Raw genomic sequence first — 22,849 nt, forward strand, 5'->3', positions numbered from 1 at the left:
AGTGGTAGAATTCCCACCTGCCAAGAGAGAGGTCTGGATCTGAAAAGGGAATAAACACCAAACAAATGTTGTACTAAAAGCATATGACTCTTAGCTTGGGAGTTTTATTTCTATTGACTAAGCTGGCCAGGCTTTGTTACAGTGTTGTAGCATCAAGGCAAGGCAACGCTTGCTCTTCAATCTACACTACTAAACCAAAGCAAAGTTTCCACATTCAGTAGATCCTGATATTCCTGCATGGTTTCACCCACTGATGTACACCTGAAACAGCGATATATTTTGTTAAAGAGTGCCTGGCTCTTTGCATTTTGGTGGTGCAGGCATAGAATTTAACATACAATGATTTAGTGGTAGAATCTTGTGGTTTAGTGGTAGAATACTCGCCTGCCATGAGGGAGGCATGGATCTGAAAAGGGAATAAACACCACCCAATGTTGTGCTCAAAGCAAATGACTCTTAGATTTGGAGTCTTATTCGCTATTGACTCAGATAGCTAGGCTTTTTTACAGTGTTATGGCATCATGGCAAGGCAAGGATTGCCCTTCAATCTATAAAACCAAAGCAAGGTTTCCCCATTTAGTAGATCCTGAGATTCCTGCTTGGTTTCACACACTGATGTACACCTCTTTTAAGTTTCAAATAAAACACGTTTGGTTGTGTAGTGACAGAGATCTCGCCTGTAGAATTCTGGGAAAAAACACCGCCCAACGTGGGGCTCGAACCCACGACCCTGAGATTAAGAGTCTCATGCTCTACCGACTGAGCTAGCCAGGCTTGGTTACTGTTGTGTGACAAAAAGGCCACTCAAGCCAAGGAGTGCCCTACAAGCTATTAAAGTAGATCTAGGCTACCACATTCAGTACACTGAGATGCATGCTTGGTTTCACAAATTGAGGAAAATGGGTAAGTAACCGTGAAGTAAAATGTGAAGCATTGGTTGTTCAGTGGTAGAATTCTCGCCTGCCACGCGGGAGGCCCGGGTTCGATTCCCGGCCAATGCAGTACTCAAGTTTTACTGAAATTATGGTATATTTTGTTAAAGAGTGGCTGGCTCTTTGCATTTTGGTGGTGCAGGTATAGAATTCCACATACAATAAATTAATGGCAGAATCTTGTGGTTTAGTGGTAGAATTCCCACCTGCCAAGAGAGAGGTCTGGATCTGAAAAGGGAATAAACACCAAACAAATGTTGTACTAAAAGCATATGACTCTTAGCTTGGGAGTTTTATTTCTATTGACTAAGCTGGCCAGGCTTTGTTACAGTGTTGTAGCATCAAGGCAAGGCAACGCTTGCTCTTCAATCTACACTACTAAACCAAAGCAAAGTTTCCACATTCAGTAGATCCTGATATTCCTGCATGGTTTCACCCACTGATGTACACCTGAAACAGCGATATATTTTGTTAAAGAGTGCCTGGCTCTTTGCATTTTGGTGGTGCAGGCATAGAATTTAACATACAATGATTTAGTGGTAGAATCTTGTGGTTTAGTGGTAGAATACTCGCCTGCCATGAGGGAGGCATGGATCTGAAAAGGGAATAAACACCACCCAATGTTGTGCTCAAAGCAAATGACTCTTAGATTTGGAGTCTTATTCGCTATTGACTCAGATAGCTAGGCTTTTTTACAGTGTTATGGCATCATGGCAAGGCAAGGATTGCCCTTCAATCTATAAAACCAAAGCAAGGTTTCCCCATTTAGTAGATCCTGAGATTCCTGCTTGGTTTCACACACTGATGTACACCTCTTTTAAGTTTCAAATAAAACACGTTTGGTTGTGTAGTGACAGAGATCTCGCCTGTAGAATTCTGGGAAAAAACACCGCCCAACGTGGGGCTCGAACCCACGACCCTGAGATTAAGAGTCTCATGCTCTACCGACTGAGCTAGCCAGGCTTGGTTACTGTTGTGTGACAAAAAGGCCACTCAAGCCAAGGAGTGCCCTACAAGCTATTAAAGTAGATCTAGGCTACCACATTCAGTACACTGAGATGCATGCTTGGTTTCACAAATTGAGGAAAATGGGTAAGTAACCGTGAAGTAAAATGTGAAGCATTGGTTGTTCAGTGGTAGAATTCTCGCCTGCCACGCGGGAGGCCCGGGTTCGATTCCCGCCCAATGCAGTACTCAAGTTTTACTGAAATTATGGTATATTTTGTTAAAGAGTGTCTGGCTCTTTGCTTTTTGGTGGTGCAGGTATAGAATTCCACATACAATAAATTAATGTTAGAATCTTGTGGTTTAGTGGTAGAATTCCCACCTGCCAAGAGAGAGGTCTGGATCTGAAAAGGGAATAAACACCAAACAAATGTTGTACTAAAAGCATATGACTCTTAGCTTGGGAGTTTTATTTCTATTGACTAAGCTGGCCAGGCTTTGTTACAGTGTTGTAGCATCAAGGCAAGGCAACGCTTGCTCTTCAATCTACACTATTAAACTAAAGCAAAGTTTCCACATTCAGTAGATCCTGATATTCCTGCATGGTTTCACCCACTGATGTACACCTGAAACAGCGATATATTTTGTTAAAGAGTGCCTGGCTCTTTGCATTTTGGTGGTGCAGGTATAGAATTTAACATACAATGATTTAGTGGTAGAATCTTGTGGTTTAGTGGTAGAATTCTCGCCTGCCATGAGGGAGGCATGGATCTGAAAAGGGAATAAACACCACCCAATGTTGTGCTCAAAGCAAATGACTCTTAGATTTGGAGTCTTATTCGCTATTGACTCAGATAGCTAGGCTTTTTTACAGTGTTATGGCATCATGGCAAGGCAAGGATTGCCCTTCAATTTATAAAACCAAAGCAAGGTTTCCACATTTAGTAGATCCTGAGATTCCTGCTTGGTTTCACACACTGATGTACACCTCTTTTAAGTTTCAAATAAAACACGTTTGGTTGTGTAGTGACAGAGATCTCGCCTGTAGAATTCTGGGAAAAAACACCGCCCAACGTGGGGCTCGAACACACGACCCTGAGATTAAGAGTCTCATGCTCTACCGACTGAGCTAGCCAGGCTTGGTTACTGTTGTGTGACAAAAAGGCCACTCAAGCCAAGGAGTGCCCTACAAGCTATTAAAGTAGATCTAGGCTACCACATTCAGTACACTGAGATGCATGCTTGGTTTCACACATTGAGGAAAATGGGTAAGTAACCTTGAAGTAAAATGTGAAGCATTGGTTGTTCAGTGGTAGAATTCTCGCCTGCCACGCGGGAGGCCCGGGTTCGATTCCCGGCCAATGCAGTACTCAAGTTTTGCTGAAATTATGGTATATTTTGTTAAAGAGTGGCTGGCTCTTTGCATTTTGGTGGTGCAGGTATAGAATTCCACATACAATAAATTAATGGTAGAATCTTGTGGTTTAGTGGTAGAATTCCCACCTGCCAAGAGAGAGGTCTGGATCTGAAAAGGGAATAAACACCAAACAAATGTTGTACTAAAAGCAAATGACTCTTAGCTTGGGGGTTTTATTTCTATTGACTAAGCTGGCCAGGCTTTGTTACAGTGTTGTAGCATCAAGGCAAGGCAACGCTTGCTCTTCAATCTACACTATTAAACCAAAGCAAAGTTTCCGCATTCAGTAGATCCTGATATTCCTGCATGGTTTCACCCACTGATGTACACCTGAAACAGCGATATATTTTTTTAAAGAGTGCCTGGCTCTTTGCATTTTAGTGGTGCAGGTATAGAATTTAACATACAATGATTTAGTGGTAGAATCTTGTGGTTTAGTGGTAGAATTCTCGCCTGCCATGAGGGAGGCATGGATCTGAAAAGGGAATAAACACCACCCAATGTTGTGCTCAAAGCAAATGACTCTTAGATTTGGAGTCTTATTCGCTATTGACTCAGATAGCTAGGCTTTTTTACAGTGTTATGGCATCATGGCAAGGCAAGGATTGCCCTTCAATTTATAAAACCAAAGCAAGGTTTCCACATTTAGTAGATCCTGAGATTCCTGCTTGGTTTCACACACTGATGTACACCTCTTTTAAGTTTCAAATAAAACACGTTTGGTTGTGTAGTGACAGAGATCTCGCCTGTAGAATTCTGGGAAAAAACACCGCCCAACGTGGGGCTCGAACCCACGACCCTGAGATTAAGAGTCTCATGCTCTACCGACTGAGCTAGCCAGGCTTGGTTACTGAGATGTGACAAAAAGGCCACTCAAGCCAAGGAGTGCCCTACAAGCTATTAAAGTAGATCTAGGCTACCACATTCAGTACACTGAGATGCATGCTTGGTTTCACAAATTGAGGAAAATGGGTAAGTAACCGTGAAGTAAAATGTGAAGCATTGGTTGTTCAGTGGTAGAATTCTCGCCTGCCACGCGGGAGGCCCGGGTTCGATTCCCGGCCAATGCAGTACTCAAGTTTTACTGAAAATATGGTATATTTTGTTAAAGAGTGTCTGGCTCTTTGCATTTTGGTGGTGCAGGTAAAGAATTCCACATACAATAAATTAATGTTAGAATCTTGTGGTTAAGTGGTAGAATTCCCACCTGCCAAGAGAGAGGTCTGGATCTGAAAAGGGAATAAACACCAAACAAATGTTGTACTAAAAGCATATGACTCTTAGCTTGGGAGTTTTATTTCTATTGACTAAGCTGGCCAGGCTTTGTTACAGTGTTGTAGCATCAAGGCAAGGCAACGCTTGCTCTTCAATCTACACTATTAAACCAAAGCAAAGTTTCCACATTCAGTAGATCCTGATATTCCTGCATGGTTTCACCCACTGATGTACACCTGAAACAGCAATATATTTTGTTAAAGAGTGCCTGGCTCTTTGCATTTTGGTGGTGCAGGTATAGAATTCAACATACAATGATTTAGTGGTAGAATCTTGTAGTTTAGTGGTAGAATTCTCGCCTGCTATGAGGGAGGCATGGATCTGAAAAGGGAATAAACACCACCCAATGTTGTGCTCAAAGCAAATGACTCTTAGATTTGGAGTCTTATTCGCTATTGACTCAGATAGCTAGGCTTTTTTACAGTGTTATGGCATCATGGCAAGGCAAGGATTGCCCTTCAATTTATAAAACCAAAGCAAGGTTTCCACATTTAGTAGATCCTGAGATTCCTGCTTGGTTTCACACACTGATGTACACCTCTTTTAAGTTTCAAATAAAACACGTTTGGTTGTGTAGTGACAGAGATCTCGCCTGTAGAATTCTGGGAAAAAACACCGCCCAACGTGGGGCTCGAACCCACGACCCTGAGATTAAGAGTCTCATGCTCTACCGACTGAGCTAGCCAGGCTTGGTTACTGTGATGTGACAAAAAGGCCACTCAAGCCAAGGAGTGCCCTACAAGCTATTAAAGTAGATCTAGGCTACCACATTCAGTACACTGAGATGCATGCTTGGTTTCACACATTGAGGAAAATGGGTAAGTAACCTTGAAGTAAAATGTGAAGCATTGGTTGTTCAGTGGTAGAATTCTCGCCTGCCACGCGGGAGGCCCGGGTTCGATTCCCGGCCAATGCAGTACTCAAGTTTTACTGAAATTATGGTATATTTTGTTAAAGAGTGGCTGGCTCTTTGCATTTTGGTGGTGCAGGTATAGAATTCCACATACAATAAATTAATGGTAGAATCTTGTGGTTTAGTGGTAGAATTCCCACCTGCCAAGAGAGAGGTCTGGATCTGAAAAGGGAATAAACACCAAACAAATGTTGTACTAAAAGCAAATGACTCTTAGCTTGGGGGTTTTATTTCTATTGACTAAGCTTCCCAGGCTTTGTTACAGTGTTGTAGCATCAAGGCAAGGCAACGCTTGCTCTTCAATCTACACTATTAAACCAAAGCAAAGTTTCCACATTCAGTAGATCCTGATATTCCTGCATGGTTTCACCCACTGATGTACACCTGAAACAGCGATATATTTTTTTAAAGAGTGCCTGGCTCTTTGCATTTTAGTGGTGCAGGTATAGAATTTAACATACAATGATTTAGTGGTAGAATCTTGTGGTTTAGTGGTAGAATTCTCGCCTGCCATGAGGGAGGCATGGATCTGAAAAGGGAATAAACACCACCCAATGTTGTGCTCAAAGCAAATGACTCTTAGATTTGGAGTCTTATTCGCTATTGACTCAGATAGCTAGGCTTTTTTACAGTGTTATGGCATCATGGCAAGGCAAGGATTGCCCTTCAATTTATAAAACCAAAGCAAGGTTTCCACATTTTGTAGATCCTGAGATTCCTGCTTGGTTTCACACACTGATGTACACCTCTTTTAAGTTTCAAATAAAACACGTTTGGTTGTGTAGTGACAGAGATCTCGCCTGTAGAATTCTGGGAAAAAACACCGCCCAATGTGGGGCTCGAACCCATGACCCTGAGATTAAGAGTCTCATGCTCTACCGACTGAGCTAGCCAGGCTTGGTTACTTGGTGAAGCATTGGTTGTTCAGTGGTAGAATTCTCGCCTGCCACGCGGGAGGCCCGGGTTCGATTCCCGGCCAATGCAGTACTCAAGTTTTACTGAAAATATGGTATATTTTGTTAAAGAGTGTCTGGCTCTTTGCTTTTTGGTGGTGCAGGTATAGAATTCCACATACAATAAATTAATGGTATAATCTTGTGGTTTAGTGGTAGAATTCCCACCTGCCAAGAGAGAGGTCTGGATCTGAAAAGGAAATAAACACCAAACAAATGTTGTACTAAAAGCATATGACTCTTAGCTTGGGAGTTTTATTTCTATTGACTAAGCTGGCCAGGCTTTGTTACAGTGTTGTAGCATCAAGGCAAGGCAACGCTTGCTCTTCAATCTACACTATTAAACCAAAGCAAAGTTTCCACATTCAGTAGATCCTGATATTCCTGCATGGTTTCACCCACTGATGTACACCTGAAACAGCAATATATTTTGTTAAAGAGTGCCTGGCTCTTTGCATTTTGGTGGTGCAGGTATAGAATTTAACATACAATGATTTAGTGGTAGAATCTTGTAGTTTAGTGGTAGAATTCTCGCCTGCTATGAGGGAGGCATGGATCTGAAAAGGGAATAAACACCACCCAATGTTGTGCTCAAAGCAAATGACTCTTAGATTTGGAGTCTTATTCGCTATTGACTCAGATAACTAGGCTTTTTTACAGTGTTATGGCATCATGGCAAGGCAAGGATTGCCCTTCAATCTATAAAACCAAAGCTAGGTTTCCACATTTAGTAGATCCTGAGATTCCTGCTTGGTTTCACACACTGATGTACACCTCTTTTAAGTTTCAAATAAAACACGTTTGGTTGTGTAGTGACAGAGATCTCGCCTGTAGAATTCTGGGAAAAAACACCGCCCAACGTGGGGCTCGAACCCACGACCCTGAGATTAAGAGTCTCATGCTCTACCGACTGAGCTAGCCAGGCTTGGTTACTGTTGTGTGACAAAAAGGCCACTCAAGCCAAGGAGTGCCCTACAAACTATTAAAGTAGATCTAGGCTACCACATTCAGTACACTGAGATGCATGCTTGGTTTCACAAATTGAGGAAAATGGGTAAGTAACCGTGAAGTAAAATGTGAAGCATTGTTTGTTCAGTGGTGGAATCCTCGCCTGCCACGCGGGAGGCCTGGGTTCGATTCCCGGCCAATGCAGTACTCAAGTTTTACTGAAATTATGGTATATTTTGTTAAAGAGCGTCTGGCTCTTTGCTTTTTGGTGGTGCAGGTATAGAATTCCACATACAATAAATTAATGTTAGAATCTTGTGGTTTAGTGGTAGAATTCCCACCTGCCAAGAGAGAGGTCTGGATCTGAAAAGGGAATAAACACCAAACAAATGTTGTACTAAAAGCATATGACTCTTAGCTTGGGAGTTTTATTTCTATTGACTAAGCTGGCCAGGCTTTGTTACAGTGTTGTAGCATCAAGGCAAGGCAACGCTTGCTCTTCAATCTACACTACTAAACCAAAGCAAAGTTTCCACATTCAGTAGATTCTGATATTCCTGCATGGTTTCACCCACTGATGTACACCTGAAACAGCGATATATTTTGTTAAATAGTGCATGGATCTTTGCATTTTGGTGGTGCAGGCATAGAATTCAACATACAATGATTTAGTGGTAGAATCTTGTGGTTTAGTGGTAGAATTCTCGCCTGCCATGAGGGAGGCATGGATCTGAAAAGGGAATAAACACCACCCAATGTTGTGCTCAAAGCAAATGACTCTTAGATTTGGAGTCTTATTCGCTATTGACTCAGATAGCTAGGCTTTTTTACAGTGTTATGGCATCATGGCAAGGCAAGGATTGCCCTTCAATCTATAAAACCAAAGCAAGGTTTCCACATTTAGTAGATCCTGAGATTCCTGCTTGGTTTCACACACTGATGTACACCTCTTTTAAGTTTCAAATAAAACACGTTTGGTTGTGTAGTGACAGAGATCTCGCCTGTAGAATTCTGGTAAAAAAACACCGCCCAATGTGGGGCTCGAACCCATGACCCTGAGATTAAGAGTCTCATGCTCTACCGACTGAGCTAGCCAGGCTTGGTTACTGTGATTTGACAAAAAGGCCACTCAAGCCAAGGAGTGCAATACAAGCTATTAAAGTAGATCTAGGCTACCACATTCAGTACACTGGGATGCATGCTTGGTTTCACACATTGAGGAAAATGGGTAAGTAACCGTGAAGTAAAATGTGAAGCATTGGTTGTTCAGTGGTAGAATTCTCGCCTGCCACGCGGGAGGCCCGGGTTCGATTCCCGGCCAATGTAGTACTCAAGTTTTACTGAAATTATGGTATATTTTGTTAAAGAGTGTCTGGCTCTTTGCTTTTTGGTGGTGCAGGTATAGAATTCCACATACAATAAATTAATGTTAGAATCTTGTGGTTTAGTGGTAGAATTCCCACCTGCCAAGAGAGAGGTCTGGATCTGAAAAGGGAATAAACACCAAACAAATGTTGTACTAAAAGCATATGACTCTTAGCTTGGGAGTTTTATTTCTATTGACTAAGCTGGCCAGGCTTTGTTACAGTGTTGTAGCATCAAGGCAAGGCAACGCTTGCTCTTCAATCTACACTATTAATCCAAAGCAAAGTTTCCACATTCAGTAGATCCTGATATTCCTGCATGGTTTCACCCACTGATGTACACCTGAAACAGCGATATATTTTGTTAAAGAGTGCCTGGCTCTTTGCATTTTGGTGGTGCAGGTATAGAATTTAACATACAATGATTTAGTGGTAGAATCTTGTGGTTTAGTGGTAGAATTCTCACCTGCCATGAGGGAGGCATGGATCTGAAAAGGGAATAAACACCACCCAATGTTGTGCTCAAAGCAAATGACTCTTAGATTTGGAGTCTTATTCGCTATTGACTCAGATAGCTAGGCTTTTTTACAGTGTTATGGCATCATGGCAAGGCAAGGATTGCCCTTCAATTTATAAAACCAAAGCAAGGTTTCCACATTTAGTAGATCCTGAGATTCCTGCTTGGTTTCACACACTGATGTACACCTCTTTTAAGTTTCAAATAAAACACGTTTGGTTGTGTAGTGACAGAGATCTCGCCTGTAGAATTCTGGGAAAAAACACCGCCCAACGTGGGGCTCGAACCCACGACCCTGAGATTAAGAGTCTCATGCTCTACCGACTGAGCTAGCCAGGCTTGGTTACTGTGATTTGACAAAAAGGCCACTCAAGCCAAGGAGTGCCCTACAAGCTATTAAAGTAGATCTAGGCTACCACATTCAGTACACTGAGATGCATGCTTGGTTTCACAAATTGAGGAAAATGGGTAAGTAACCGTGAAGTAAAATGTGAAGCATTGGTTGTTCAGTGGTAGAATTCTCGCCTGCCACGCGGGAGGCCCGGGTTCGATTCCCGGCCAATGCAGTACTCAAGTTTTACTGAAAATATGGTATATTTTGTTAAAGAGTGTCTGGCTCTTTGCATTTTGGTGGTGCAGGTAAAGAATTCCACATACAATAAATTAATGTTAGAATCTTGTGGTTAAGTGGTAGAATTCCCACCTGCCAAGAGAGAGGTCTGGATCTGAAAAGGGAATAAACACCAAACAAATGTTGTACTAAAAGCATATGACTCTTAGCTTGGGAGTTTTATTTCTATTGACTAAGCTGGCCAGGCTTTGTTACAGTGTTGTAGCATCAAGGCAAGGCAACGCTTGCTCTTCAATCTACACTATTAAACCAAAGCAAAGTTTCCACATTCAGTAGATCCTGATATTCCTGCATGGTTTCACCCACTGATGTACACCTGAAACAGCAATATATTTTGTTAAAGAGTGCCTGGCTCTTTGCATTTTGGTGGTGCAGGTATAGAATTCAACATACAATGATTTAGTGGTAGAATCTTGTAGTTTAGTGGTAGAATTCTCGCCTGCTATGAGGGAGGCATGGATCTGAAAAGGGAATAAACACCACCCAATGTTGTGCTCAAAGCAAATGACTCTTAGATTTGGAGTCTTATTCGCTATTGACTCAGATAACTAGGCTTTTTTACAGTGTTATGGCATCATGGCAAGGCAAGGATTGCCCTTCAATCTATAAAACCAAAGCTAGGTTTCCACATTTAGTAGATCCTGAGATTCCTGCTTCGTTTCACACACTGATGTACACCTCTTTTAAGTTTCAAATAAAACACGTTTGGTTGTGTAGTGACAGAGATCTCGCCTGTAGAATTCTGGGAAAAAACACCGCCCAACGTGGGGCTCGAACCCACGACCCTGAGATTAAGAGTCTCATGCTCTACCGACTGAGCTAGCCAGGCTTGGTTACTGTTGTGTGACAAAAAGGCCACTCAAGCCAAGGAGTGCCCTACAAACTATTAAAGTAGATCTAGGCTACCACATTCAGTACACTGAGATGCATGCTTGGTTTCACAAATTGAGGAAAATGGGTAAGTAACCGTGAAGTAAAATGTGAAGCATTGTTTGTTCAGTGGTGGAATCCTCGCCTGCCACGCGGGAGGCCTGGGTTCGATTCCCGGCCAATGCAGTACTCAAGTTTTACTGAAATTATGGTATATTTTGTTAAAGAGTGTCTGGCTCTTTGCTTTTTGGTGGTGCAGGTATAGAATTCCACATACAATAAATTAATGTTAGAATCTTGTGGTTTAGTGGTAGAATTCCCACCTGCCAAGAGAGAGGTCTGGATCTGAAAAGGGAATAAACACCAAACAAAGGTTGTACTAAAAGCATATGACTCTTAGCTTGGGAGTTTTATTTCTATTGACTAAGCTGGCCAGGCTTTGTTACAGTGTTGTAGCATCAAGGCAAGGCAACGCTTGCTCTTCAATCTACACTACTAAACCAAAGCAAAGTTTCCACATTCAGTAGATCCTGATATTCCTGCATGGTTTCACCCACTGATGTACACCTGAAACAGCGATATATTTTGTTAAATAGTGCATGGATCTTTGCATTTTGGTGGTGCAGGCATAGAATTCAACATACAATGATTTAGTGGTAGAATCTTGTGGTTTAGTGGTAGAATTCTCGCCTGCCATGAGGGAGGCATGGATCTGAAAAGGGAATAAACACCACCCAATGTTGTGCTCAAAGCAAATGACTCTTAGATTTGGAGTCTTATTCGCTATTGACTCAGATAGCTAGGCTTTTTTACAGTGTTATGGCATCATGGCAAGGCAAGGATTGCCCTTCAATCTATAAAACCAAAGCAAGGTTTCCACATTTAGTAGATCCTGAGATTCCTGCTTGGTTTCACACACTGATGTACACCTCTTTTAAGTTTCAATTAAAACACGTTTGGTTGTGTAGTGACAGAGATCTCGCCTGTAGAATTCTGGGAAAAAACACCGCCCAATGTGGGGCTCGAACCCATGACCCTGAGATTAAGAGTCTCATGCTCTACCGACTGAGCTAGCCAGGCTTGGTTACTGTGATTTGACAAAAAGGCCACTCAAGCCAAGGAGTGCAATACAAGCTATTAAAGTAGATCTAGGCTACCACATTCAGTACACTGAGATGCATGCTTGGTTTCACACATTGAGGAAAATGGGTAAGTAACCGTGAAGTAAAATGTGAAGCATTGGTTGTTCAGTGGTAGAATTCTCGCCTGCCACGCGGGAGGCCCGGGTTCGATTCCCGGCCAATGCAGTACTCAAGTTTTACTGAAATTATGGTATATTTTGTTAAAGAGTGTCTGGCTCTTTGCATTTTGGTGGTGCAGGTATAGAATTCCACATACAATAAATTAATGGTAGAATCTTGTGGTTTAGTGGTAGAATTCCCACCTGCCAAGAGAGAGGTCTGGATCTGAAAAGGGAATAAACACCAAACAAATGTTGTACTTAAAGCATATGACTATTAGCTTGGGAGTTTTATTTCTATTGACTAAGCTGGCCAGGCTTTGTTACAGTGTTGTAGCATCAAGGCAAGGCAACGCTTGCTCTTCAATCTACACTACTAAACCAAAGCAAAGTTTCCACATTCAGTAGATCCTGATATTCCTGCATGGTTTCACCCACTGATGTACACCTGAAACAGCGATATATTTTGTTAAATAGTGCATGGATCTTTGCATTTTGGTGGTGCAGGCATAGAATTCAACATACAATGATTTAGTGGTAGAATCTTGTGGTTTAGTGGTAGAATTCTCGCCTGCCATGAGGGAGGCATGGATCTGAAAAGGGAATAAACACCACCCAATGTTGTGCTCAAAGCAAATGACTCTTAGATTTGGAGTCTTATTCGCTATTGACTCAGATAGCTAGGCTTTTTTACAGTGTTATGGCATCATGGCAAGGCAAGGATTGCCCTTCAATCTATAAAACCAAAGCAAGGTTTCCACATTTAGTAGATCCTGAGATTCCTGCTTGGTTTCACACACTGATGTACACCTCTTTTAAGTTTCAATTAAAACACGTTTGGTTGTGTAGTGACAGAGATCTCGCCTGTAGAATTCTGGGAAAAAACACCGCCCAATGTGGGGCTCGAACCCATGACCCTGAGATTAAGAGTCTCATGCTCTACCGACTGAGCTAGCCAGGCTTGGTTACTGTGATTTGACAAAAAGGCCACTCAAGCCAAGGAGTGCAATACAAGCTATTAAAGTAGATCTAGGCTACCACATTCAGTACACTGAGATGCATGCTTGGTTTCACACATTGAGGAAAATGGGTAAGTAACCGTGAAGTAAAATGTGAAGCATTGGTTGTTCAGTGGTAGAATTCTCGCCTGCCACGCGGGAGGCCCGGGTTCGATTCCCGGCCAATGCAGTACTCAAGTTTTACTGAAATTATGGTATATTTTGTTAAAGAGTGTCTGGCTCTTTGCATTTTGGTGGTGCAGGTATAGAATTCCACATACAATAAATTAATGGTAGAATCTTGTGGTTTAGTGGTAGAATTCCCACCTGCCAAGAGAGAGGTCTGGATCTGAAAAGGGAATAAACACCAAACAAATGTTGTACTTAAAGCATATGACTATTAGCTTGGGAGTTTTATTTCTATTGACTAAGCTGGCCAGGCTTTGTTACAGTGTTGTAGCATCAAGGCAAGGCAACGCTTGCTCTTCAATCTACACTATTAAACCAAAGCAAAGTTTCCACATTCAGTAGATCCTGATATTCCTGCATGGTTTCATCCACTGATGTACACCTGAAACAGCGATATATTTTGTTAAAGAGTGCCTGGCTCTTTGCATTTTGGTGGTGCAGGTATAGAATTTAACATACAATGATTTAGTGGTAGAATCTTGTGGTTTAGTGGTAGAATTCTCGCCTGCCATGAGGGAGGCATGGATCTGAAAAGGGAATAAACACCACCCAATGTTGTGCTCAAAGCAAATGACTCTTAGATTTGGAGTCTTATTCGCTATTGACTCAGATAGCTAGGCTTTTTTACAGTGTTATGGCATCATGGCAAGGCAAGGATTGCCCTTCAATTTATAAAACCAAAGCAAGGTTTCCACATTTAGTAGATCCTGAGATTCCTGCTTGGTTTCACACACTGATGTACACCTCTTTTAAGTTTCAAATAAAACACGTTTGGTTGTGTAGTGACAGAGATCTCGCCTGTAGAATTCTGGGAAAAAACACCGCCCAACGTGGGGCTCGAACCCACGACCCTGAGATTAAGAGTCTCATGCTCTACCGACTGAGCTAGCCAGGCTTGGTTAATGTGATCTGACAAAAAGGCCACTCAAGCCAAGGAGTGCCCTACAAGCTATTAAAGTAGATCTAGGCTACCACATTCAGTACACTGAGATGCATGCTTGGTTTCACAAATTGAGGAAAATGGGTAAGTAACCGTGAAGTAAAATGTGAAGCATTGGTTGCTCAGTGGTAGAATTCTCGCCTGCCACGCGGGAGGCCCGGGTTCGATTTCCGGCCAATGCAGTACTCAAGTTTTACTGAAATTATGGTATATTTTGTTAAAGAGTGTCTGGCTCTTTGCATTTTGGTGGTGCGGGTAAAGAATTCCACATACAATAAATTAATGTTAGAATCTTGTGGTTAAGTGGTAGAATTCCCACCTGCCAAGAGAGAGGTCTGGATCTGAAAAGGGAATAAACACCAAACAAATGTTGTACTAAAAGCATATGACTCTTAGCTTGGGAGTTTTATTTCTATTGACTAAGCTGGCCAGGCTTTGTTACAGTGTTGTAGCATCAAGGCAAGGCAACGCTTGCTCTTCAATCTACACTATTAAACCAAAGCAAAGTTTCCACATTCAGTAGATCCTGATATTCCTGCATGGTTTCACCCACTGATGTACACCTGAAACAGCAATATATTTTGTTAAAGAGTGCCTGGCTCTTTGCATTTTGGTGGTGCAGGTATAGAATTCAACATACAATGATTTAGTGGTAGAATCTTGTAGTTTAGTGGTAGAATTCTCGCCTGCTATGAGGGAGGCATGGATCTGAAAAGGGAATAAACACCACCCAATGTTGTGCTCAAAGCAAATGACTCTTAGATTTGGAGTCTTATTCGCTATTGACTCAGATAACTAGGCTTTTTTACAGTGTTATGGCATCATGGCAAGGCAAGGATTGCCCTTCAATCTATAAAACCAAAGCTAGGTTTCCACATTTAGTAGATCCTGAGATTCCTGCTTGGTTTCACACACTGATGTACACCTCTTTTAAGTTTCAAATAAAACACGTTTGGTTGTGTAGTGACAGAGATCTCGCCTGTAGAATTCTGGGAAAAAACACCGCCCAACGTGGGGCTCGAACCCACGACCCTGAGATTAAGAGTCTCATGCTCTACCGACTGAGCTAGCCAGGTTTGGTTACTGTTGTGTGACAAAAAGGCCACTCAAGCCAAGGAGTGCCCTACAAACTATTAAAGTAGATCTAGGCTACCACATTCAGTACACTGAGATGCATGCTTGGTTTCACAAATTGAGGAAAATGGATAAGTAACCGTGAAGTAAAATGTGAAGCATTGTTTGTTCAGTGGTGGAATCCTCGCCTGCCACGCGGGAGGCCTGGGTTCGATTCCCGGCCAATGCAGTACTCAAGTTTTACCGAAATTATGGTATATTTTGTTAAAGAGTGTCTGGCTCTTTGCTTTTTGGTGGTGCAGGTATAGAATTCCACATACAATAAATTAATGTTAGAATCTTGTGGTTTAGTGGTAGAATTCCCACCTGCCAAGAGAGAGGTCTGGATCTGAAAAGGGAATAAACACCAAACAAATGTTGTACTAAAAGCATATGACTCTTAGCTTGGGAGTTTTATTTCTATTGACTAAGCTGGCCAGGCTTTGTTACAGTGTTGTAGCATCAAGGCAAGGCAACGCTTGCTCTTCAATCTACACTACTAAACCAAAGCAAAGTTTCCACATTCAGTAGATCCTGATATTCCTGCATGGTTTCACCCACTGATGTACACCTGAAACAGCGATATATTTTGTTAAATAGTGCATGGATCTTTGCATTTTGGTGGTGCAGGCATAGAATTCAACATACAATGATTTAGTGGTAGAATCTTGTGGTTTAGTGGTAGAATTCTCGCCTGCTATGAGGGAGGCATGGATCTGAAAAGGGAATAAACACCACCCAATGTTGTGCTCAAAGCAAATGACTCTTAGATTTGGAGTCTTATTCGCTATTGACTCAGATAGCTAGGCTTTTTTACAGTGTTATGGCATCATGGCAAGGCAAGGATTGCCCTTCAATCTATAAAACCAAAGCAAGGTTTCCACATTTAGTAGATCCTGAGATTCCTGCTTGGTTTCACACACTGATGTACACCTCTTTTAAGTTTCAAATAAAACACGTTTGGTTGTGTAGTGACAGAGATCTCGCCTGTAGAATTCTGGGAAAAAACACCGCCCAACGTGGGGCTCGAACCCACGACCCTGAGATTAAGAGTCTCATGCTCTACCGACTGAGCTAGCCAGGCTTGGTTACTGTGATCTGACAAAAAGGCCACTCAAGCCAAGGAGTGCCCTACAAGCTATTAAAGTAGATCTAGGCTACCACATTCAGTACACTGAGATGCATGCTTGGTTTCACAAATTGAGGAAAATGGGTAAGTAACCGTGAAGTAAAATGTGAAGCATTGGTTGTTCAGTGGTAGAATTCTCGCCTGCCACGCGGGAGGCCCGGGTTCGATTCCCAGCCAATGCAGTACTCAAGTTTTACTGAAATTATGGTATATTTTGTTAAAGAGTGTCTGGCTCTTTGCATTTTGGTGGTGCGGGTAAAGAATTCCACATACAATAAATTAATGTTAGAATCTTGTGGTTAAGTGGTAGAATTCCCACCTGCCAAGAGAGAGGTCTGGATCTGAAAAGGGAATAAACACCAAACAAATGTTGTACTAAAAGCATATGACTCTTAGCTTGGGAGTTTTATTTCTATTGACTAAGCTGGCCAGGCTTTGTTACAGTGTTGTAGCATCAAGGCAAGGCAACGCTTGCTCTTCAATCTACACTATTAAACCAAAGCAAAGTTTCCACATTCAGTAGATCCTGATATTCCTGCATGGTTTCACCCACTGATGTACACCTGAAACAGCAATATATTTTGTTAAAGAGTGCCTGGCTCTTTGCATTTTGGTGGTGCAGGTATAGAATTCAACATACAATGATTTAGTGGTAGAATCTTGTAGTTTAGTGGTAGAATTCTCGCCTGCTATGAGGGAGGCATGGATCTGAAAAGGGAATAAACACCACCCAATGTTGTGCTCAAAGCAAATGACTCTTAGATTTGGAGTCTTATTCGCTATTGACTCAGATAACTAGGCTTTTTTACAGTGTTATGGCATCATGGCAAGGCAAGGATTGCCCTTCAATCTATAAAACCAAAGCTAGGTTTCCACATTTAGTAGATCCTGAGATTCCTGCTTGGTTTCACACACTGATGTACACCTCTTTTAAGTTTCAAATAAAACACGTTTGGTTGTGTAGTGACAGAGATCTCGCCTGTAGAATTCTGGGAAAAAACACCGCCCAACGTGGGGCTCGAACCCACGACCCTGAGATTAAGAGTCTCATGCTCTACCGACTGAGCTAGCCAGGCTTGGTTACTGTTGTGTGACAAAAAGGCCACTCAAGCCAAGGAGTGCCCTACAAACTATTAAAGTAGATCTAGGCTACCACATTCAGTACACTGAGATGCATGCTTGGTTTCACAAATTGAGGAAAATGGGTAAGTAACCGTGAAGTAAAATGTGAAGCATTGTTTGTTCAGTGGTGGAATCCTCGCCTGCCACGCGGGAGGCCTGGGTTCGATTCCCGGCCAATGCAGTACTCAAGTTTTACTGAAATTATGGTATATTTTGTTAAAGAGTGTCTGGCTCTTTGCTTTTTGGTGGTGCAGGTATAGAATTCCACATACAATAAATTAATGTTAGAATCTTGTGGTTTAGTGGTAGAATTCCCACCTGCCAAGAGAGAGGTCTGGATCTGAAAAGGGAATAAACACCAAACAAATGTTGTACTAAAAGCATATGACTCTTAGCTTGGGAGTTTTATTTCTATTGACTAAGCTGGCCAGGCTTTGTTACAGTGTTGTAGCATCAAGGCAAGGCAACGCTTGCTCTTCAATCTACACTACTAAACCAAAGCAAAGTTTCCACATTCAGTAGATCCTGATATTCCTGCATGGTTTCACCCACTGATGTACACCTGAAACAGCGATATATTTTGTTAAATAGTGCATGGATCTTTGCATTTTGGTGGTGCAGGCATAGAATTCAACATACAATGATTTAGTGGTAGAATCTTGTGGTTTAGTGGTAGAATTCTCGCCTGCCATGAGGGAGGCATGGATCTGAAAAGGGAATAAACACCACCCAATGTTGTGCTCAAAGCAAATGACTCTTAGATTTGGAGTCTTATTCGCTATTGACTCAGATAGCTAGGCTTTTTTACAGTGTTATGGCATCATGGCAAGGCAAGGATTGCCCTTCAATCTATAAAACCAAAGCAAGGTTTCCACATTTAGTAGATCCTGAGATTCCTGCTTGGTTTCACACACTGATGTACACCTCTTTTAAGTTTCAAATAAAACACGTTTGGTTGTGTAGTGACAGAGATCTCGCCTGTAGAATTCTGGGAAAAAACACCACCCAATGTGGGGCTCGAACCCATGACCCTGAGATTAAGAGTCTCATGCTCTACCGACTGAGCTAGCCAGGCTTGGTTACTTGGTGAAGCATTGGTTGTTCAGTGGTAGAATTCTCGCCTGCCACGCGGGAGGCCCGGGTTCGATTCCCGGCCAATGCAGTACTCAAGTTTTACTGAAAATATGGTATATTTTGTTAAAGAGTGTCTGGCTCTTTGCATTTTGGTGGTGCAGGTAAAGAATTCCACATACAATAAATTAATGTTAGAATCTTGTGGTTAAGTGGTAGAATTCCCACCTGCCAAGAGAGAGGTCTGGATCTGAAAAGGGAATAAACACCAAACAAATGTTGTACTAAAAGCATATGACTCTTAGCTTGGGAGTTTTATTTCTATTGACTAAGCTGGCCAGGCTTTGTTACAGTGTTGTAGCATCAAGGCAAGGCAACGCTTGCTCTTCAATCTACACTATTAAACCAAAGCAAAGTTTCCACATTCAGTAGATCCTGATATTCCTGCATGGTTTCACCCACTGATGTACACCTGAAACAGCAATATATTTTGTTAAAGAGTGCCTGGCTCTTTGCATTTTGGTGGTGCAGGTATAGAATTCAACATACAATGATTTAGTGGTAGAATCTTGTAGTTTAGTGGTAGAATTCTCGCCTGCTATGAGGGAGGCATGGATCTGAAAAGGGAATAAACACCACCCAATGTTGTGCTCAAAGCAAATGACTCTTAGATTTGGAGTCTTATTCGCTATTGACTCAGATAACTAGGCTTTTTTACAGTGTTATGGCATCATGGCAAGGCAAGGATTGCCCTTCAATCTATAAAACCAAAGCTAGGTTTCCACATTTAGTAGATCCTGAGATTCCTGCTTGGTTTCACACACTGATGTACACCTCTTTTAAGTTTCAAATAAAACACGTTTGGTTGTGTAGTGACAGAGATCTCGCCTGTAGAATTCTGGGAAAAAACACCGCCCAACGTGGGGCTCGAACCCACGACCCTGAGATTAAGAGTCTCATGCTCTACCGACTGAGCTAGCCAGGCTTGGTTACTGTTGTGTGACAAAAAGGCCACTCAAGCCAAGGAGTGCCCTACAAACTATTAAAGTAGATCTAGGCTACCACATTCAGTACACTGAGATGCATGCTTGGTTTCACAAATTGAGGAAAATTTGTAAGTAACCGTGAAGTAAAATGTGAAGCATTGTTTGTTCAGTGGTGGAATCCTCGCCTGCCACGCGGGAGGCCTGGGTTCGATTCCTGGCCAATGCAGTACTCAAGTTTTACTGAAATGATGGTATATTTTGTTAAAGAGTGTCTGGCTCTTTGCTTTTTGGTGGTGCAGGTATAGAATTCCACATACAATAAATTAATGTTAGAATCTTGTGGTTTAGTGGTAGAATTCCCACCTGCCAAGAGAGAGGTCTGGATCTGAAAAGGGAATAAACACCAAACAAATGTTGTACTAAAAGCATATGACTCTTAGCTTGGGAGTTTTATTTCTATTGACTAAGCTGGCCAGGCTTTGTTACAGTGTTGTAGCATCAAGGCAAGGCAACGCTTGCTCTTCAATCTACACTATTAAACCAAAGCAAAGTTTCCACATTCAGTAGATCCTGATATTCCTGCATGGTTTCACCCACTGATGTACACCTGAAACAGCAATATATTTTGTTAAAGAGTGCCTGGCTCTTTGCATTTTGGTGGTGCAGGTATAGAATTCAACATACAATGATTTAGTGGTAGAATCTTGTAGTTTAGTGGTAGAATTCTCGCCTGCTATGAGGGAGGCATGGATCTGAAAAGGGAATAAACACCACCCAATGTTGTGCTCAAAGCAAATGACTCTTAGATTTGGAGTCTTATTCGCTATTGACTCAGATAACTAGGCTTTTTTACAGTGTTATGGCATCATGGCAAGGCAAGGATTGCCCTTCAATCTATAAAACCAAAGCTAGGTTTCCACATTTAGTAGATCCTGAGATTCCTGCTTGGTTTCACACACTGATGTACACCTCTTTTAAGTTTCAAATAAAACACGTTTGGTTGTGTAGTGACAGAGATCTCGCCTGTAGAATTCTGGGAAAAAACACTGCCCAACGTGGGGCTCGAACCCACGACCCTGAGATTAAGAGTCTCATGCTCTACCGACTGAGCTAGCCAGGCTTGGTTACTGTTGTGTGACAAAAAGGCCACTCAAGCCAAGGAGTGCCCTACAAACTATTAAAGTAGATCTAGGCTACCACATTCAGTACACTGAGATGCATGCTTGGTTTCACAAATTGAGGAAAATGGGTAAGTAACCGTGAAGTAAAATGTGAAGCATTGTTTGTTCAGTGGTGGAATCCTCGCCTGCCACGCGGGAGGCCTGGGTTCGATTCCCGGCCAATGCAGTACTCAAGTTTTACTGAAATTATGGTATATTTTGTTAAAGAGTGTCTGGCTCTTTGCTTTTTGGTGGTGCAGGTATAGAATTCCACATACAATAAATTAATGTTAGAATCTTGTGGTTTAGTGGTAGAATTCCCACCTGCCAAGAGAGAGGTCTGGATCTGAAAAGGGAATAAACACCAAACAAATGTTGTACTAAAAGCATATGACTCTTAGCTTGGGAGTTTTATTTCTATTGACTAAGCTGGCCAGGCTTTGTTACAGTGTTGTAGCATCAAGGCAAGGCAACGCTTGCTCTTCAATCTACACTACTAAACCAAAGCAAAGTTTCCACATTCAGTAGATCCTGATATTCCTGCATGGTTTCACCCACTGATGTACACCTGAAACAGCGATATATTTTGTTAAATAGTGCATGGATCTTTGCATTTTGGTGGTGCAGGCATAGAATTCAACATACAATGATTTAGTGGTAGAATCTTGTGGTTTAGTGGTAGAATTCTCGCCTGCCATGAGGGAGGCATGGATCTGAAAAGGGAATAAACACCACCCAATGTTGTGCTCAAAGCAAATGACTCTTAGATTTGGAGTCTTATTCGCTATTGACTCAGATAGCTAGGCTTTTTTACAATGTTATGGCATCATGGCAAGGCAAGGATTGCCCTTCAATCTATAAAACCAAAGCAAGGTTTCCACATTTAGTAGATCCTGAGATTCCTGCTTGGTTTCACACACTGATGTACACCTCTTTTAAGTTTCAAATAAAACATGTTTGGTTGTGTAGTGACAGAGATCTCGCCTGTAGAATTCTGGGAAAAAACACCACCCAATGTGGGGCTCGAACCCATGACCCTGAGATTAAGAGTCTCATGCTCTACTGACTGAGCTAGCCAGGCTTGGTTACTTGGTGAAGCATTGGTTGTTCAGTGGTAGAATTCTCGCCTGCCACGCGGGAGGCCCGGGTTCGATTCCCGGCCAATGCAGTACTCAAGTTTTACTGAAAATATGGTATATTTTGTTAAAGAGTGTCTGGCTCTTTGCATTTTGGTGGTGCAGGTAAAGAATTCCACATACAATAAATTAATGTTAGAATCTTGTGGTTAAGTGGTAGAATTCCCACCTGCCAAGAGAGAGGTCTGGATCTGAAAAGGGAATAAACACCAAACAAATGTTGTACTAAAAGCATATGACTCTTAGCTTGGGAGTTTTATTTCTATTGACTAAGCTGGCCAGGCTTTGTTACAGTGTTGTAGCATCAAGGCAAGGCAACGCTTGCTCTTCAATCTACACTATTAAACCAAAGCAAAGTTTCCACATTCAGTAGATCCTGATATTCCTGCATGGTTTCACCCACTGATGTACACCTGAAACAGCAATATATTTTGTTAAAGAGTGCCTGGCTCTTTGCATTTTGGTGGTGCAGGTATAGAATTCAACATACAATGATTTAGTGGTAGAATCTTGTAGTTTAGTGGTAGAATTCTCGCCTGCTATGAGGGAGGCATGGATCTGAAAAGGGAATAAACACCACCCAATGTTGTGCTCAAAGCAAATGACTCTTAGATTTGGAGTCTTATTCGCTATTGACTCAGATAACTAGGCTTTTTTACAGTGTTATGGCATCATGGCAAGGCAAGGATTGCCCTTCAATCTATAAAACCAAAGCTAGGTTTCCACATTTAGTAGATCCTGAGATTCCTGCTTGGTTTCACACACTGATGTACACCTCTTTTAAGTTTCAAATAAAACACGTTTGGTTGTGTAGTGACAGAGATCTCGCCTGTAGAATTCTGGGAAAAAACACCGCCCAACGTGGGGCTCGAACCCACGACCCTGAGATTAAGAGTCTCATGCTCTACCGACTGAGCTAGCCAGGCTTGGTTACTGTTGTGTGACAAAAAGGCCACTCAAGCCAAGGAGTGCCCTACAAACTATTAAAGTAGATCTAGGC

The 22,849-nt window shown here is 42.0% G+C and overlaps 23 non-coding genes across 23 annotated transcripts; 10 read left to right on the forward strand and 13 right to left on the reverse strand.

Annotated features, from left to right (window-relative positions):
* Positions 1 to 701: 701 nt before the first annotated feature.
* Positions 702 to 774, reverse strand: TRNAK-CUU (transfer RNA lysine (anticodon CUU)). The gene has a single exon. It is a non-coding gene; the product is annotated as a tRNA-Lys (tRNA).
* A 156-nt stretch (positions 775 to 930) lies between these two features.
* TRNAG-GCC (transfer RNA glycine (anticodon GCC)) lies at positions 931 to 1,001 on the forward strand. Its single transcript has one exon. It is a non-coding gene; the product is annotated as a tRNA-Gly (tRNA).
* Positions 1,002 to 1,822: 821 nt separating this feature from the next.
* TRNAK-CUU (transfer RNA lysine (anticodon CUU)) lies at positions 1,823 to 1,895 on the reverse strand. The gene has a single exon. It is a non-coding gene; the product is annotated as a tRNA-Lys (tRNA).
* A 1,277-nt stretch (positions 1,896 to 3,172) lies between these two features.
* On the forward strand, positions 3,173 to 3,243 carry TRNAG-GCC (transfer RNA glycine (anticodon GCC)). The gene has a single exon. It is a non-coding gene; the product is annotated as a tRNA-Gly (tRNA).
* Positions 3,244 to 4,064: 821 nt separating this feature from the next.
* Positions 4,065 to 4,137, reverse strand: TRNAK-CUU (transfer RNA lysine (anticodon CUU)). The gene has a single exon. It is a non-coding gene; the product is annotated as a tRNA-Lys (tRNA).
* A 156-nt stretch (positions 4,138 to 4,293) lies between these two features.
* TRNAG-GCC (transfer RNA glycine (anticodon GCC)) lies at positions 4,294 to 4,364 on the forward strand. Its single transcript has one exon. It is a non-coding gene; the product is annotated as a tRNA-Gly (tRNA).
* Positions 4,365 to 5,185: 821 nt separating this feature from the next.
* Positions 5,186 to 5,258, reverse strand: TRNAK-CUU (transfer RNA lysine (anticodon CUU)). Its single transcript has one exon. It is a non-coding gene; the product is annotated as a tRNA-Lys (tRNA).
* Positions 5,259 to 5,414: 156 nt separating this feature from the next.
* TRNAG-GCC (transfer RNA glycine (anticodon GCC)) lies at positions 5,415 to 5,485 on the forward strand. The gene has a single exon. It is a non-coding gene; the product is annotated as a tRNA-Gly (tRNA).
* A 910-nt stretch (positions 5,486 to 6,395) lies between these two features.
* On the forward strand, positions 6,396 to 6,466 carry TRNAG-GCC (transfer RNA glycine (anticodon GCC)). Its single transcript has one exon. It is a non-coding gene; the product is annotated as a tRNA-Gly (tRNA).
* An 821-nt stretch (positions 6,467 to 7,287) lies between these two features.
* On the reverse strand, positions 7,288 to 7,360 carry TRNAK-CUU (transfer RNA lysine (anticodon CUU)). The gene has a single exon. It is a non-coding gene; the product is annotated as a tRNA-Lys (tRNA).
* A 2,170-nt stretch (positions 7,361 to 9,530) lies between these two features.
* On the reverse strand, positions 9,531 to 9,603 carry TRNAK-CUU (transfer RNA lysine (anticodon CUU)). Its single transcript has one exon. It is a non-coding gene; the product is annotated as a tRNA-Lys (tRNA).
* Positions 9,604 to 9,759: 156 nt separating this feature from the next.
* Positions 9,760 to 9,830, forward strand: TRNAG-GCC (transfer RNA glycine (anticodon GCC)). Its single transcript has one exon. It is a non-coding gene; the product is annotated as a tRNA-Gly (tRNA).
* Positions 9,831 to 10,651: 821 nt separating this feature from the next.
* Positions 10,652 to 10,724, reverse strand: TRNAK-CUU (transfer RNA lysine (anticodon CUU)). Its single transcript has one exon. It is a non-coding gene; the product is annotated as a tRNA-Lys (tRNA).
* A 1,277-nt stretch (positions 10,725 to 12,001) lies between these two features.
* On the forward strand, positions 12,002 to 12,072 carry TRNAG-GCC (transfer RNA glycine (anticodon GCC)). The gene has a single exon. It is a non-coding gene; the product is annotated as a tRNA-Gly (tRNA).
* Positions 12,073 to 13,122: 1,050 nt separating this feature from the next.
* On the forward strand, positions 13,123 to 13,193 carry TRNAG-GCC (transfer RNA glycine (anticodon GCC)). The gene has a single exon. It is a non-coding gene; the product is annotated as a tRNA-Gly (tRNA).
* Positions 13,194 to 14,014: 821 nt separating this feature from the next.
* TRNAK-CUU (transfer RNA lysine (anticodon CUU)) lies at positions 14,015 to 14,087 on the reverse strand. Its single transcript has one exon. It is a non-coding gene; the product is annotated as a tRNA-Lys (tRNA).
* A 2,169-nt stretch (positions 14,088 to 16,256) lies between these two features.
* On the reverse strand, positions 16,257 to 16,329 carry TRNAK-CUU (transfer RNA lysine (anticodon CUU)). Its single transcript has one exon. It is a non-coding gene; the product is annotated as a tRNA-Lys (tRNA).
* A 1,048-nt stretch (positions 16,330 to 17,377) lies between these two features.
* Positions 17,378 to 17,450, reverse strand: TRNAK-CUU (transfer RNA lysine (anticodon CUU)). The gene has a single exon. It is a non-coding gene; the product is annotated as a tRNA-Lys (tRNA).
* Positions 17,451 to 18,587: 1,137 nt separating this feature from the next.
* TRNAG-GCC (transfer RNA glycine (anticodon GCC)) lies at positions 18,588 to 18,658 on the forward strand. Its single transcript has one exon. It is a non-coding gene; the product is annotated as a tRNA-Gly (tRNA).
* Positions 18,659 to 19,479: 821 nt separating this feature from the next.
* Positions 19,480 to 19,552, reverse strand: TRNAK-CUU (transfer RNA lysine (anticodon CUU)). Its single transcript has one exon. It is a non-coding gene; the product is annotated as a tRNA-Lys (tRNA).
* Positions 19,553 to 20,600: 1,048 nt separating this feature from the next.
* Positions 20,601 to 20,673, reverse strand: TRNAK-CUU (transfer RNA lysine (anticodon CUU)). The gene has a single exon. It is a non-coding gene; the product is annotated as a tRNA-Lys (tRNA).
* Positions 20,674 to 21,810: 1,137 nt separating this feature from the next.
* Positions 21,811 to 21,881, forward strand: TRNAG-GCC (transfer RNA glycine (anticodon GCC)). The gene has a single exon. It is a non-coding gene; the product is annotated as a tRNA-Gly (tRNA).
* An 821-nt stretch (positions 21,882 to 22,702) lies between these two features.
* On the reverse strand, positions 22,703 to 22,775 carry TRNAK-CUU (transfer RNA lysine (anticodon CUU)). Its single transcript has one exon. It is a non-coding gene; the product is annotated as a tRNA-Lys (tRNA).
* Between the last annotated feature and the right edge of the window lie 74 nt (positions 22,776 to 22,849).

The sequence above is a fragment of the Crinia signifera genome, chromosome 3, assembly GCF_055691185.1.
Source record: "Crinia signifera chromosome 3, ASM5569118v1, whole genome shotgun sequence".
Lineage (NCBI taxonomy): Eukaryota > Metazoa > Chordata > Amphibia > Anura > Myobatrachidae > Crinia > Crinia signifera.